Here is a 14,121-nt window from a genome sequence, read left to right on the forward strand (position 1 = left end):
AGCTGCTATATAAACAGAATTATTCTGCTAAAATTGCACTTCTCCTAGGAAGCCTGTTTTACTTCTGAAAGTGGCTTTACCAGAGTGATACAAAACTTTCCTTGTATGGGCTGGCTTCACAAAGACTTCTGTGCCAGAACTGAGCAATACCACCATGCCTATATGAGCAAAAAGGCTTCTACAGCAGAGGTGGCTTTGGTTTCTGAAGCAAAGCTTAGGATTATTTTGCCCCTTTCTTTTAACTCATTTATTTCTTGCTGTAAAATCAATATCTCATGACCAGAAGTATGGCCATAAAAATTCCAATAAATCCATTTTCAAGTGTAAATTTTGCTCCTGAAAGTGATGCTGTAACAGAGTCATCACACACTTCCATGTCCAGTACTGAACAAATCTGCTTCATCTGCAATTGAAAGTTAGCTTTTCTAATTGCCAACTCTAGTAGCTCTCTACCTGAGCTCTGGCAGCCTAGCTAGAGTCAGTCTTCCTCACACATCCATACCAGCCACACTTTGCAAGTTGATTTCTGCCTGGCAGTACACTGAATTCTCACAGGGGTGCACTGAAATGGTGAGAATGGAAGGGAGCATTAATTTTTCCTTTCACATCACTTGTGTACAAAAGGGAGGGAACTTGGTCCAGGTGACAGAGTACATACTGGGTTTGCTTCTCTGACCTTTAAGATTTATTCACATACACATTTAGTTGGCAAGTCTCTCCCTGGTGTTGACTCCTTGGGATACCACAGATAAGGAAGCCAGGCTATTTCCACAGGATCATCATTTTGACAAGAACAGTAATGGAAACAATGGAAATATTTTTTCTTTTGTCACCCTCTTCTGCTTTCCTAAAGGATACAGCCCTGAACTAAACTCCCCTTTCCCAGCCACTGCACAGCAAGTTGGTTATTTCCATAGGCAAGGTGGCAGGTTAGTGACAGGAGGACACTGACAAGCAGATGATGTCCAGGAAAGTTTAATTGGCTCCCCACAGGTCCTATACTTCCAATATCACTTTTGTAGTAAGTCCAAAATGTCACTTGTTAAATTACCCAAGACCTTTCTTGTAATCACACAGGATTACATTAGAACGTTAAATCAGACATAATTGGACTGTCCCATTTAAATGTAATTTCAAGTAAAATATAAAAAATAAAATAATCAGACAGCAGTGTATTATATGTAATGGGAAATTTACTGCAGCTCCAAAAATATCTGCACTGAAAGTATAAAAGAATTTATGGGCTAATTTTTTTTCCTGAATACAAAAAGGACTAACTAGAGTGTTTTAATCTGCAGTCACTGAAGTAAGCACTCTTTCTGACACAAAGGGTTTGCTTTTACTAAGAGTAATTACATCTTTAGTCACCTGTAGAAGGAAATAGTCAAATGCTCTGTTCTTTGCTGATCTTATCTCTTTAAATTACACTTTCTACCTGATCTTGAAATAGCACCAGCATAATTTCATTGGCTTGGATATTTTGATATATAATCAACCTCACAACTGATTTCTCAAATGAAGGGTTTAGAATTAAACTGGAGTCTGTTGAACTGAGATGCATGAAAGTATTAATTTCCTTTCTGAAAAGTTTATTATTATTTATAGTCAAATATATTCACTCTCAGGATGCTTCACTGCAGAAGAGGTTGAGAAAAGGCACAACTCCTATCAGCACTGCCACTTCCCTGGAAATTTATGTTATTCAGGTGTATACAGAGATTTCCCAAACCAGAAAGTGAGGAAAATAATTCGGCCAGAGGAAACTGCCCCGGCTGCACTGACATCCTGCCCATCGGGCAGCCCCAGCAGCCCATGTGCACACACAGGATGTGGGCAAGCACAGAAACACGCGTAGGCAGGATGTACACAGCCGTGTGGCACCAGCGCCTCTTCCTCGCCAGGCTATTGCAATGCACTGGAGCTGTCCCCTGCCACACAGCCCTACATCAGAGCAGGGTGGGCACTGGGCTCCTGAGGTGGCTCTCACTCCTTTGCAGCATGTTTCTGTGCCCTGCTGGTGTTATGCCTTTTTACAACCCTAAAACTAATGTGCAGGAGGTTTTGCGTAAGATCTGATGAAAATTAAACATGATCTCGTCATTTTTGTACACTGGCCAGTATCTGCCTTCAAACCATTTTGTGCTAGTATCACTCTCGAAGAAAGTTTGTGCTTCAGGAAGAGTTCTGGGACTTCAATCTTTATTCCTCATGCTCTCTCAGTCTGGTGTGCTTTGTATGTGTTTTAAATGAATTGGTTTGGAATCTAGGGATGGTGTGCTTCCATCTGTGTTTTAAAGTCTTAAGATTTCTAAACATACACACTTCATATTTATATCATAGAGAACCCTAATAACCTTGTGTTATTATCATTTATTTCAGCTTGACATAAATCAGGAGCCAAGCGAAAGGGAGGATGGGTTTTTCTGTGTTTAGGCTGTTTCACGTCACTTGATATTCTCCATGACTTCATTTAAAAGCTTCCCTCCAGCTTCATTAAACTGCCTTTGACAGGCAGCAGCTTAATACACACGTGCACGCACACATATGTATATATGTATTCATTTGAATTTGAGCTCTTTCCCTTCAGTCTCGGGTAATTACAATTTGTGTCTGGAGGGATGAACTGTCTGAGAAACAATAAATAAGAGGCCATGAGAATTGAAAGCCAGGGTTCAGGTTCATCTAGAAAGAAATTAAGCAAATCAAGTTCAGGTTTATAAAGGGAAGCAAATTAGCCTGGGGTCTCCACACACTGGATCAGAACTGACTTAATAGTATTTAGTTGTATTGCAGGTTCCTGCCCTTCTAAAGAAAAATGCAGCACTTTCACTGCAGCCACCTGGGGAGGTGACAACGAGGTTATCAGGCAGCCTAGAACTGCTGGAACAGCTCCTCAAATGCACCCAGCTGGGGAGGGCTCCTGGTGCTAACGACCCCCTATACCAACACATTAATGTCCAGCTGGCCACTAACTAGCTTAAACCTCTTGCAGGTGTTAATGGGAGGGAGGGAAGTACCTCCTAGGAGATAAAGAGGAGACAGCCGGGAGTCTGTAGTAGAAGCTGTTGATCATGTAAACTGTTTCTTCAAGGAAGTGGTGGGCTGGTATGGAAGCTGCTTTTGCCTGCTCCCCTGGATCTCTTTCTGGATTCCCAGCCCACTTGTGGATACAGCTTTTGGTATGCTGGGAATGCTGTACACCACGGAGGTATGCAAAAGAGATGACTCAACACCACTCTGATCATGATCCTACAGGCAGTCTAAGGACTTGGTCTTGATGGTAAGGCAATTATTTATCTCTTACTGAACTGCATATTTCACAGCCGTCTAAAGTTTGCATGCTTTATTTGTAAGCCACTCTTGCTATTTCATTAGTAGCTGTGTTAAAAGAGAAAAATGCTTCCTGCCCCCCAAATTATTTATTCTCTTTCAAGCAGACTGCTCCCAGCTTTTCTACCTCTCTACAGAACCGTGAACCCACTTGAAAGGTTATGTTTTTGTTATCACTAAACAATCTATTTCAGCTGGATGCAGAAAACCATCTTTGATTTCAGTTTCCCCTTAAGTGATTTAACTAGGCTCCTTGTTGAGAGCAGACTTTTAGGTGGGTCTGGAGTGGTTTCTGAATTCAGCCATCCAGATGAAAAAGCCAAGTTTAAAGGTGTTTATGAGTATGTACAGTGCACCCTTGCACACCTGCAGCCTCAGGCTGCAAAGTCAACCTGTGCACATGTGTGTTACTGTTGGGGGCTTAGGAGGTATGCGGTGTCTCCTTCTCTGACTGCTGAGGTTCTGACCTTTCTTAGCTAAGAACTTGACTGAGCTAAATATGTAAGTAAATACCTTATTGATGCAGTAGGTCCTCGTGCAGTTGCCTGGTGTGAAATCCAGATTCTCATTATTTAAGGATTTGATTCTTATGAAGAAATTTCTTTTTGGGGGGGGAGGGGCTGTTTTCAAGTTATGACTTAATGTAGTACCTGGAACAGTGCAAATATGGCCGCTCGGGTAATAACAAGCTTGCCTCACCTTAAGGATAGGAAGGGATGGGATAAGGATTCTGGAGAGGGACCCTTCATTAGGGACTGATAGGACAAGGGGTAACGGGTTCAAACTTAAACAAGGAAGTTTAGGTTATATATAAAGAAGTTATTTACTGTGAGGTGGTGAGGCACTGGACTTGTAAATGCTCTATCCCTGGCAGTGCTCAGTGCCGGGTTGGATGGAGTCTTGGGTTATGTGCTTTAGTGTGAGGTGTCCCTGCCCATGGCAGGGGTGCTGGAACTAGATGATCTTAAGGTCCTTTCCAACCCTGACTATTCTATGATTCTATGCTTTGAAGATACGAACCTGCATGTTCTCAGGCTATCCAGGCTGCCTGGTTGTGTTTCTCTTTCCTTCAGCTAGTGATTCTGATAATCTGGTAAAACTTCCTTTGGGTTGTGAATGTCCTCATTGATAAATAGGACTGACTGGTAGTTACTTTGGCAGTATTTACCCCCAGCCAAAAGCATGTAATACTTAGCAGGGGAGGTCCCTGTCCTGGAAGCTTTAGGAAAAGCCAGAGTGGGTTGTTTTGGTGTTTTTTGTTTTTTTTTTTTTTTTTTTTTTTTTTTTGGGGGTGTGTGTTTGTTTTTGTGGTTTTTTTGTGTTTGTTTTTGGGGGGGTGTGGTGTGTCTTTTTTGTTGTTTTGATTTGTTTTTTTTTTCCTGCAGTTGTTGCCTGTTGTGTTAGTTCTGTAGTGCAAGAATAGCAGTTCATAATTTTATATCCAAAACTGCAGGCTCAAAAGCTGCTGGCTGCAGTACAGGTAACAGATTCTGCACAAAGGGAGGAGTAGTGAGGAAGCATATCCGTCAACATGGTCAAAGCGTTTCTGGTAGAGCCAGACTGCGAGCACAACTTCTGAATCGCAGCTGCTTTGGCAGGGCTTTAGCCAAACTGCACCGTGACACAGCATATCCTGTGGGCAGAACTGTACTTTTCTTAGCCTGCCTGGATTGTGGATGTGAAGGCCACCTTTAAAAGCTGTACAAAAACTCTCAGCCACCCCATCTGAAGGTTATTCCTTCTTCTTATACCACAGTATACATCGAAACACTTTTTCGAAGGCAAGATGCTAATATCAAAGCAGAGCCAGCAGTTTCTCGAGGAAGTCCTCAAAACTCTGTCTCTGTCATTGAACAGAAGCTGCCTTCAGCTCAGAGCTTGGGTCTTCACTGTTGATCCCAATTAAAGGTTGCAGTTTGAAGAGACTAACCCAAGTATATGCAGTGAAGCTGTACAGGTACAATATGCTCAGAAAATTGCAAGCAGGATCATCAGGTGCATGAAAGAGGATGAACAACTAGATTCAACAGGGATGCTCATTTAAGGCCATCAGCACCAGATGCAGCAAAACTATGAATGCTGGTCTACAGAGCATCTCGTATTATTAATAATGGCAATCCATTATACTGATAGTGCTGGAGTACCTGTACCTTTGGAATTATGAACAGATGCCTTTGCAGATTCACCCCAAAACATGTGAGTTGATGTTGCCTCCCATAACCTGTGCAGTCTGTTCTTATGGCAATATGCAACAACAAAGATAGCTCCCATAATATGCAATGGGACAATGAGCAAACCAAGAGTGCCAGCCTGTGGGTTATACTGATGATATACTGGATAAGAGGTTGGAAGGAATAAAGGCAGAGGAGAATGCTTCTTGAGCACCACTTGCTGAGACACAGCTTATATAATGTGGGCCTGAGGACAGGCCAAATCCTGCTTACCCTCATCCTGTGATTAGAAATAATAACTGACAGCAGGGGAAAAGGCGTGGGATTTAGCCTGGTATGTGTTGCTTTCTTAATGGGGATGTCATTTGGCTGAATAATGTTCAGCTGCTGTTGAAGGATTTGGAAAGCAATTCTGTGAATGCACTGGAGAGTGGGAATAGGAAGAGCCTTCTGAAAACTAGGCTACTTTTTGCTACTTTGTCAAATAGTTGACTCCCATTTCATTTATTTTTAGAGGACTATTCCTGCATTTGTTTCTTAAAAATTGAAAACACAAAAGTGGTAAAATGCTTCCACTCAAAGGGTAAGAACTATGTTCTGCTACATTTGCTCTTCCAACTAGTCCCTTAAACTTTGTATTTACTTTACCCCTTATAAAATATATTTAAATGGCTCCTTTGGTTTTGGAGGGGGTTTTGTGCTGAACATGGCATAGTTTTGCAGCCACAGCTTGTGACAGTTACTAGGAGTTCCGGCTTTACTAACAAATGAGACTTTCACTTTCAAAATCTTTAACAAATTGTGCAATACACATTCTTTGTGAGACACTGAGTTAGCATTTAAAATAATAAAATTTGGCAGTGGAGAGACTGTTATAGTTGTGTGACAAAATTCAGATTGGAAGGAAATGGCTCACAAAAGCATGAATTAAACATCTAATTAAAAGTGTTAAGTCTCATTTTAATTTTCTTTAAAATACTAAAGACAGAAAAGCAGCTGCATGCCTGAAGTTTGCAGTATGATAGGATCCAGTTGGGTAGAAACACAGACCTGATACAGAGGGCTCAAGGAAATGTATCTTGATGGAAAATGTGGATTTTTGGGGTCCTTGAAGACACGATTTATCACAGAGTAGATGTTTGTAAGGAGTGCTTATGAAATGCATCTAAAATGGGAGTGGCAGAATGATGTTTTTTCTTGCTTTGTAGTGAGCAAATATTAGCTTAACTTTTTCAATTAGCAGATAATACTCCCATGCATAATATTGTGCCATGGTTCTAGTTTTGGCCTAATGGGTTCACAGTGGTCTGATAAAATAAGTTCATATTTTTAAGTGACTATTTCAAAGATATGTAGTAGTTTGAGCTGAGGGTTGCAGTGTCCTGCAAACAATGGTTTGAAAATGTTAACAAATAATTTGGGTCCTTCTCTAGTTAGAATTACAATTCTAAGCCAGAAAAATTTCATACCCCTATAATTTCAGAAGAATGTATTTTTTAATCTTCCATATTACACATCTACTTAAAAGGAACATCCAGCATGACCCAGGATTGTTATCTATTGTTCAATAATGTAACTGGACAGTCTAATATCTGCTCTATGAATATGAAAAGTGGAACACTAAATTGCTTGGGCTATTTCAAGTGATTATGGGGAAGAAAGCTCCTTGCCTAATTACAATTGTAATTCAAAATGTATTTTAAAATAGAAAATCATCTGCATTTGCACAGCTCAATCTAACCAGAAAGAAACATGTTGTACTTGTATCCCCCCTGTGGGCTGTATCCTGTCAGACTGTTCAGAGAAGTCAGGTTCAGAGAGATGAGCAGAAGAGCTGTATGAAACTCAATGCCCTCCTTGTTTCAGCCCCCAACTGTGCAAAAAGCTTTACCTGCCCAGGCCAGAGAGAGTCCGGGTGTTTCTGCAAGCTGAAAGACTAGACTTAGATCTGCCCTCTCCATTAGAATCATAGAATAGTTAGGGTTGGAAAGGACCTTGATATCATCTAGTTCCAACCCCCCTGCCATGGGCAGGGACACCCATGTGTCACCCAAGACGCTGTCCAACCTGGTCTTGAACACTGCTAGGGATGGAGCATTCACAACTTCCCTGGGAAACCCATTCCAGTGCCTCACCACCCTATGTAAAGAACTTCTTCCTTATATCCAATCTAAACTTCCTCTGTTTAAGTTTTAACCCATTACCCCTTGTCCTATCACTACAGTCCCTAATGAACAGTTCCTCCCCAGCATCCCTATAGGCCCCCTTCAGATACTGGAAGGCTGCTAGGAGGTCTCCACGCAGCCTTCTCCAGGCTGAACAGCCCCAACTTTCTCAGCCTGTCTTCATACAGGAGGTGGTCCAGTCCCCTGATCATCCTTGTAGCCCTCCTCTGGACTTGTTCCATGTCTTTTTTTATGTTGAGGACACCAGAACTGCACACAATACTCCAAGTGAGGTCTCACAAGAGCAGAGTAGAGGGGCAGGATCACCTCCTTTGACCTGCTGGTTATGCTGCTTTTGATGCAACCCAGGATACGGTTGGCTTTCTGGGCTGCAAGCACACACTGAAGCCGGCTCATGTTCATTTTCTCATCGACCAACACCCCCAAGTCCTCCTCCACAGGGCTGCTCTGAATCTCTTCTCTGCCCAACCTGTAGCTGTGCCTGGGATTGCTCCAACCCAGGTGTAGGATCTTGCACTTGTCATGGTTAAATTTCATAAGGTTGGCATCAGCCCACCTCACAAGTGTGTCAAGATACCTCTGGATGGCATTCTTTCTCACCAGTGTATCAACAATTAGTGTGGTTTTATTTTGGAACAACTGGAATGCAGCTCCTGATTTACACCAGTTGCTGAGAATTAAGAAATGGGCTTTTGAAATACAAGATTATTTTTTTTTCTTTTCAAGTCTGCCCTGATGTTGGGATGGCCCCTGTGCAGAGCTTCCTGCTGAAATAACCAGTGCTTCTAAGGGTCAACACCAGCAAAGGGCTGTGCATGGCTTTTTTGAGAGCCAAAATGTACATACATACTTACATGGGTGCTGCTGTAGCTATGTGTGGTCTTTCCATAAGGTAGGAAGTTTCTTTTTGATTTGGAAATGCTCATGTCTGGCTGTTTCTAATTTGGAGAGACCAAATAAGTATGTCACTAAAATCCCAGGCAGGTTGCTGGACACATCTAGGGGAAAGAGTTTGATGTCTGCTTGGAGGAACTCATAAGTTTGTTTTGCTTTCATGTCATGAGAACATGTAAGGCTTTATATTGGGTCTGATCAAGTGTGCCTAAATTGGTACACAATTACCACAGTAGCTCTAGGTGTATGCTTTACTTGGGGTTTGCAAGCACTGAAATACATCAGGCCAGGTTCTTGGGTTTATGCCTTGTCTGTCTGAAAAGCTACAACCAACAGTGAAACCACACAGTGGAACAGTTCTGCCCCAGTTCTTCCTCTCCCAGAGATAGTGATGCAGCCGCATATGGCTGAGTGTTCCTGCTTGTGGCTTGGGGAATCAAGCAGAGCAATACATGAATTTCAATAAGTGTGCTCCCCCTCCACACACAGTCCCACATGCCTTTTTCAGTTTTGTTTCTGGATGGAGCAATTAATGTGCAGAAGCTTTGTGAAGCCATGGGCACCTAGAATATGGGTGTAATTCAACACAGCAGATCCAGTACTTTCAGACAGGCATGTCAGGCAGAGAGTCCAATTCATTTGTTATGAAGTTCCTGGGCACTAGTCTATACAGGTAGAATATGTGCATTAAAATGCATTTAACATTACTGTGGGACATATTTTATATGTACTCTGATCAGGTCGAGATCTATAAAGACTGCCTTACAGTATAGCCAGGAACCATTGCGCATGCCTTGGACTGAAAGGAGGGAGGACAGCATTCTCAGAAAAATCAATGAAATATTTAAGCAGAAAAAAGTCATTTTGTCTCTTTGATTTCATCTGGTAGCAACTGAAAATACATTTTTAGGTGCCTTTAAAGTAAGTCTAATTTTCCATTCACTGCCAGAAAAAAAGGAAATTCTCTGGTTATTCATAAATACAAGAGCAGTATGAAGTGGTTACTCATTTATTCAATATGTTATTGCACAACAGTGTTCTAAAGTAAGAGGTTTTAAAGGGCTGGAAATACAAAGCATTGAAGCATAGCAATGGTAATATTAATTTGCAGAATGCAGTTGTATATGACTGTAATAACTGAAAACTGGGAGAAACGGGTTGGACAACAACATCAGCAACTCATAAACTGAACATTCCTTCTCCTCTCCCTGACCCTTTCCCCCTTTTTCCTTTCCTCCCCCCTAAAAAAAACCAAACGGAGAAAAAACCCACAACCAAAAACTCTGAACAAATAAAAGGAATTGGAGAAACTGTTGAAATTAAACAAAACATCAAACAATAACCAAGAGAGGGGTGGCAGAGGAGAGCTGGCAGAGTCATGGATGAAGAAAGGAAAATGAGCTATGAGACAATGGCTGGAAAGTTAACACTACAGTGAAAGGAGCTTTTTAATTAGAAAGTTAGTCACTGAAAGACTCCAACCCCCAGCCTAAAACCCAGAAATACTTCTCTGCATGGGAAAGGATACTTGTATGCACATGCTGAATTCTCTGCCCACACACAGTATGTGTGAAGCTTTAGAAATATTGCAGCAAAGGTTGAGTAAACAGCTGGTGCTGAGGACCTGGTGTCTGTGTTGTCCAGGCTTTGGACATTTGTGTTTCACATTGGCTCTAGCCTGGCCAGGCTTCATGTCCTGACTTGCACTGCAGAGTCAGCCTGAAGCAGGCAAACTGGCTTCTTCTTAGTGGAGATGGAAATGAGATGTGGCCCAGTTTGATCCAGAGTAACTTCAAAAGAACTGTCTTGACCTGGAGCTGCCAATGCATGGGGTGCACTCCTGATGATCTAGTGCCCAGGTGCTGCTGTTTGGGGTTTTGGTACTTGCAGCCTTGTTCAAGGTTGATCAAGATCATTGCTTACAGCTGAGTCTTCACATCTTGTGTTTTGGATAATAGTTAGTTTTGGCAGAACGATCTTGTGCTGCTTCTGCCCCTCTCACCTGCAACACAAGTAAAGGGCTGATCAAAATGAGGTTGCTTTAACACTTCATAAAATGATTGCTTTGGACTGCTTGTACTTGATGGGGAGTTTACCTATATATTTTTATGTTGTTGAAGTCAGGTGATCCTGATAATCCTGCATTTCCTCTTGTGCTTATACGAAGAGCAATGCCCAGTCCCAGTTATTAAATACCACATGATTGACAACAGAGTTGATCTTTAGGCTGGTCTGCTTTAACTTCTTGTGCACCTGTACCTCTGAATTTTGTCTTGGCCATTACCAGGAGGAAACTACTCGTAAATGGCATGGCATTTCTGAGGTGGGTATTAGTTTTAAGAGTTGTGTACCCCATCAGAAATTTAATTTGTTTTATTTGAAGTCCCATTTGTGATTAAAAGAAACTGGGAGAAACCCAAATGTACTGGAAATGGTTAGCATCAATGCATTCAGTATTGTATAGGAAACAAGCAGTGCTCTCCAGACCTTATATCTGTTCAGAAAAGGCAACGCAGGAGGCTCTGAAGCATTTGGCACTCATTTTCTGTAAATGAGCACAGCTGAGGATTGTGGCTATTAATATATTTTTAATTGAGAATACATTGACTAAGCAAGAAAAGAGATATTTGCTCTACAGAAATGCAACTGGCAGTCTTCTTTCCACAAAGCATCAACCAGGAAAATAAGTGGTGACATAATGGTTTTGTAACTTGGAGATAAATTTTCAAAGTGGACAATAAAATGCAGAGCAGGATAATGAAACCAAAAATTTCTATTGTATTGTCTTGCTCAGGTTGTCCTGAAGAGAACAGTGTAGGTGCTGGCTTGGTATGGAGAGAAAAGGTGCCTGGAAGAATTTACTAACACTGTGTCTTTCATCATAGCACTTTAGTGAAAAGCATACAGCAATATGAAAGTAGCACCTTGTGCAACCTGCTGTGTTCAAGAATAGGGATAGCCAAATAACCTTAAAATGGTGCATGGGTGGCAGATGTAGTTTAAATTAAGCCTGGTCTCCAAACCTGCTCATAGTTCCACCAGTGAAAACAGAAAACACCAGCATCATGTGGCTGTGTGTGCCGGTGAATCCTCCCCTCCTCCTGCACATCCCCCCTTTCTCTCTGGGCTGCTCCAGGATCTCAGGAATTCCTGTCAGGCCTTTGTGTAACAAGCTGGGGGGTGAAGCATCCCTTGGCCATAGCAGGAGCTCTCTTGCATGGCTAAGGAGGAAGGCGGCACTGACTGTACCAGGAACTCTTTTTGCCTGGTTAATGTAGGAAGTGAGAGTGGGATCATCAGTCACCCCCTGACAGCCTTGGAACATTCTTTCCCTTGATCGTAGCCTGAGTGGAACAGTACTATTGTTACTGGAGTTTTGAAAAATTTCTAGTAATTACTGACTTGGATTGTGGCCAGGATGGAAATTTACTGATGACTAAAGCCAATCCTCTTGCCACCCTACAAACAGCAGCCCTCAGTGAGGCCCTTGGAGCCTTTCTGGGCTGCAGAAGGCTGCAAACAGCATCTCCCTCTGACTAGGACACCTTTCAGAGCTCATGAATTCTCCAGTTTGTGAAGATCTGAGGGCTGTTGCCACAAGCTGATGACAAGGAATGGGGTGAGGTCCCCTCACTCTTCAAGGCTCAACCCTCCTCTGTTAAGAAGTGCTTAGACCTTTGATGTAAATACTTCACTGAAATCGAGGATAATTTTTAACAGGTATATCTTTATATATAATCTATCTTTGTGTCTGTTCATGTGTGTATAAATTGATTTGGGTACCCTACAGCAGGTTTAGTATGAATGTTGTCATCTTGGTTCTCTAAGTCACTGCTGTGAGCTTTTGTGATCCACCTTAAACTGCAAATAACCTTAGGCAACTGCTGAGTCTTGTGATCCACCTTAAAACTGAAGACTGCTGCTAGGCCAAAAACTGTGTAGAAATCTCATCTATGGTGAAATGGTACATCCACAATATCATATTAATATCACCTTTTGCTGATATCTTGGACAGGGACTCCTTTAGGCAATCCTAATTGATTACATGTATAATCTTTTGGACATAAACTATTGACCAAGTCTGAGACTAAGATTGGATCTAGCTGCATCTAAACTCCATCAGGAGTTTAGAAAGCAAGGGGGTCTATTTTGATCTTTGTGTATCAAGGGCAGGGTCTCCTTTACCCTTTTGCGTCTTTAGTCTCTGTGTAAATCATTCTAAATCAATTCTAACTTCATTTTGCTTTGAATGTTTCATGCACGTAGTAATAGTGAGCGTTGCCATTGATCTTTGGTGGCATTATTATGAATTTGTATTAATTACTTTTGCTAGTGATAGTGATTGAGAGACCCTAAGCCACACTTTTGTGATGCTGTGCTGGCAGAGTGCTTTACCACAGCCAGCAAACCTTAGTGTATACTGCTAAGTCGCCTCATGTGCATCTGGCTTCCTTGTGCCAAATCTAGGCTCTTCTAGTTTGTTGCATGGCACATGTACTCCTGAGGTCAGGCTTTCTGCCTGTGGATAACTGAGAAAGAATTTTCTTTAGTCATTCTCATTAAGGAAATATTTCAATATGTTTAAAGGGAGACTGAAATTCTTTGATATTGAATTTTCATATCAATAAATATGATAAATATTGATAACCACCCATTATCTAGATGTCCTAGGTCTTATCTAGCATGAAGAAGACAATAATTTTTTAAAGTATATTAGTTCTTGAAATTGTAGATTACCTTGAGTCATTTCAGGTTTTTTAAACTGAAATTTTGGTAGTGGGTTTTATAAAATTGTATTTTCCACTCTAGAAAAAGGAGGTTGAGTTGCTTCAGATAGTAGAAAATGAAGTTACAGATAGGACTGCCCCAAAACATTGACTCTTAATTATCCTGATTTGCTTTGAACTACAGGAAAAGCAGAATTCCTGGTGAAGTGGGTGAGGGGAGACATGTAAACTTCACATTTAGATGCAGGGGGTTTCCACTGTGTCAGGTGGATAGAGAGCAGATTGCTTGTGGAAGGTGTTTGTACCACAAGATCTGTACACATAAGCAAAAAAGCAATCTCATTTTTCAGTGGAACAAATATGCACCCTGAGTACTTTAAAAATTAGTCTCCAAGTGTGGAAAGAAAGGATGAGTGCTCATAGCAGATTCTCAGGCTTCAAGGATACTGACAGGTACAGTGTAGGAGTAGGGAAAATGATAGAAAGTGGGTCAAAAAACAAGCCTTTCATCAAATTCTCATGTTTGTTCCTGAAACTTCCCACAACACTACTAGGACCATCCTATCTTGGTTTAGTTCCCTAAATGAATGGACTTGCTTTCCAGATAAGATAGTGGCAAAATAGGTATTTCAAAATAGAAGGGGTTTTGTGATTCTCAGGAGGCGAAACTACCTATAATGCAAATGAGGCCCTGGGCTAAATCTCAGTGTATGTGAATAAGCATCCTCCCCCAGTGTTGGGGAGGCTGCCTCCAAAAAGCTGTAAGTTTTGGAAGCTGTTTGATCTAGGAAATTAGTGTTAACTCTGTAGGAG

General features: G+C 41.5%; 1 protein-coding gene across 1 annotated transcript in view; it reads left to right on the forward strand.

Annotated features, from left to right (window-relative positions):
* Positions 1-3,120: 3,120 nt before the first annotated feature.
* Positions 3,121-14,121, forward strand: part of AFF2 (ALF transcription elongation factor 2) — a 368,508-nt gene continuing 357,507 nt past the window's right edge. The window contains exon 1 of the mRNA XM_061356781.1: positions 3,121-3,280. The gene's annotated coding sequence lies outside the window, so the exon portion shown is untranslated. The remainder of the gene's footprint in view (positions 3,281-14,121) is intronic.

This window comes from Neopsephotus bourkii, unplaced genomic scaffold (genome assembly GCF_033783945.1).
Source record: "Neopsephotus bourkii isolate Nb327-2 ecotype Australia unplaced genomic scaffold, CSIRO-AGI_Nbou_v1 NB_867, whole genome shotgun sequence".
Classification (NCBI taxonomy): Eukaryota; Metazoa; Chordata; class Aves; order Psittaciformes; family Psittacidae; genus Neopsephotus; species Neopsephotus bourkii.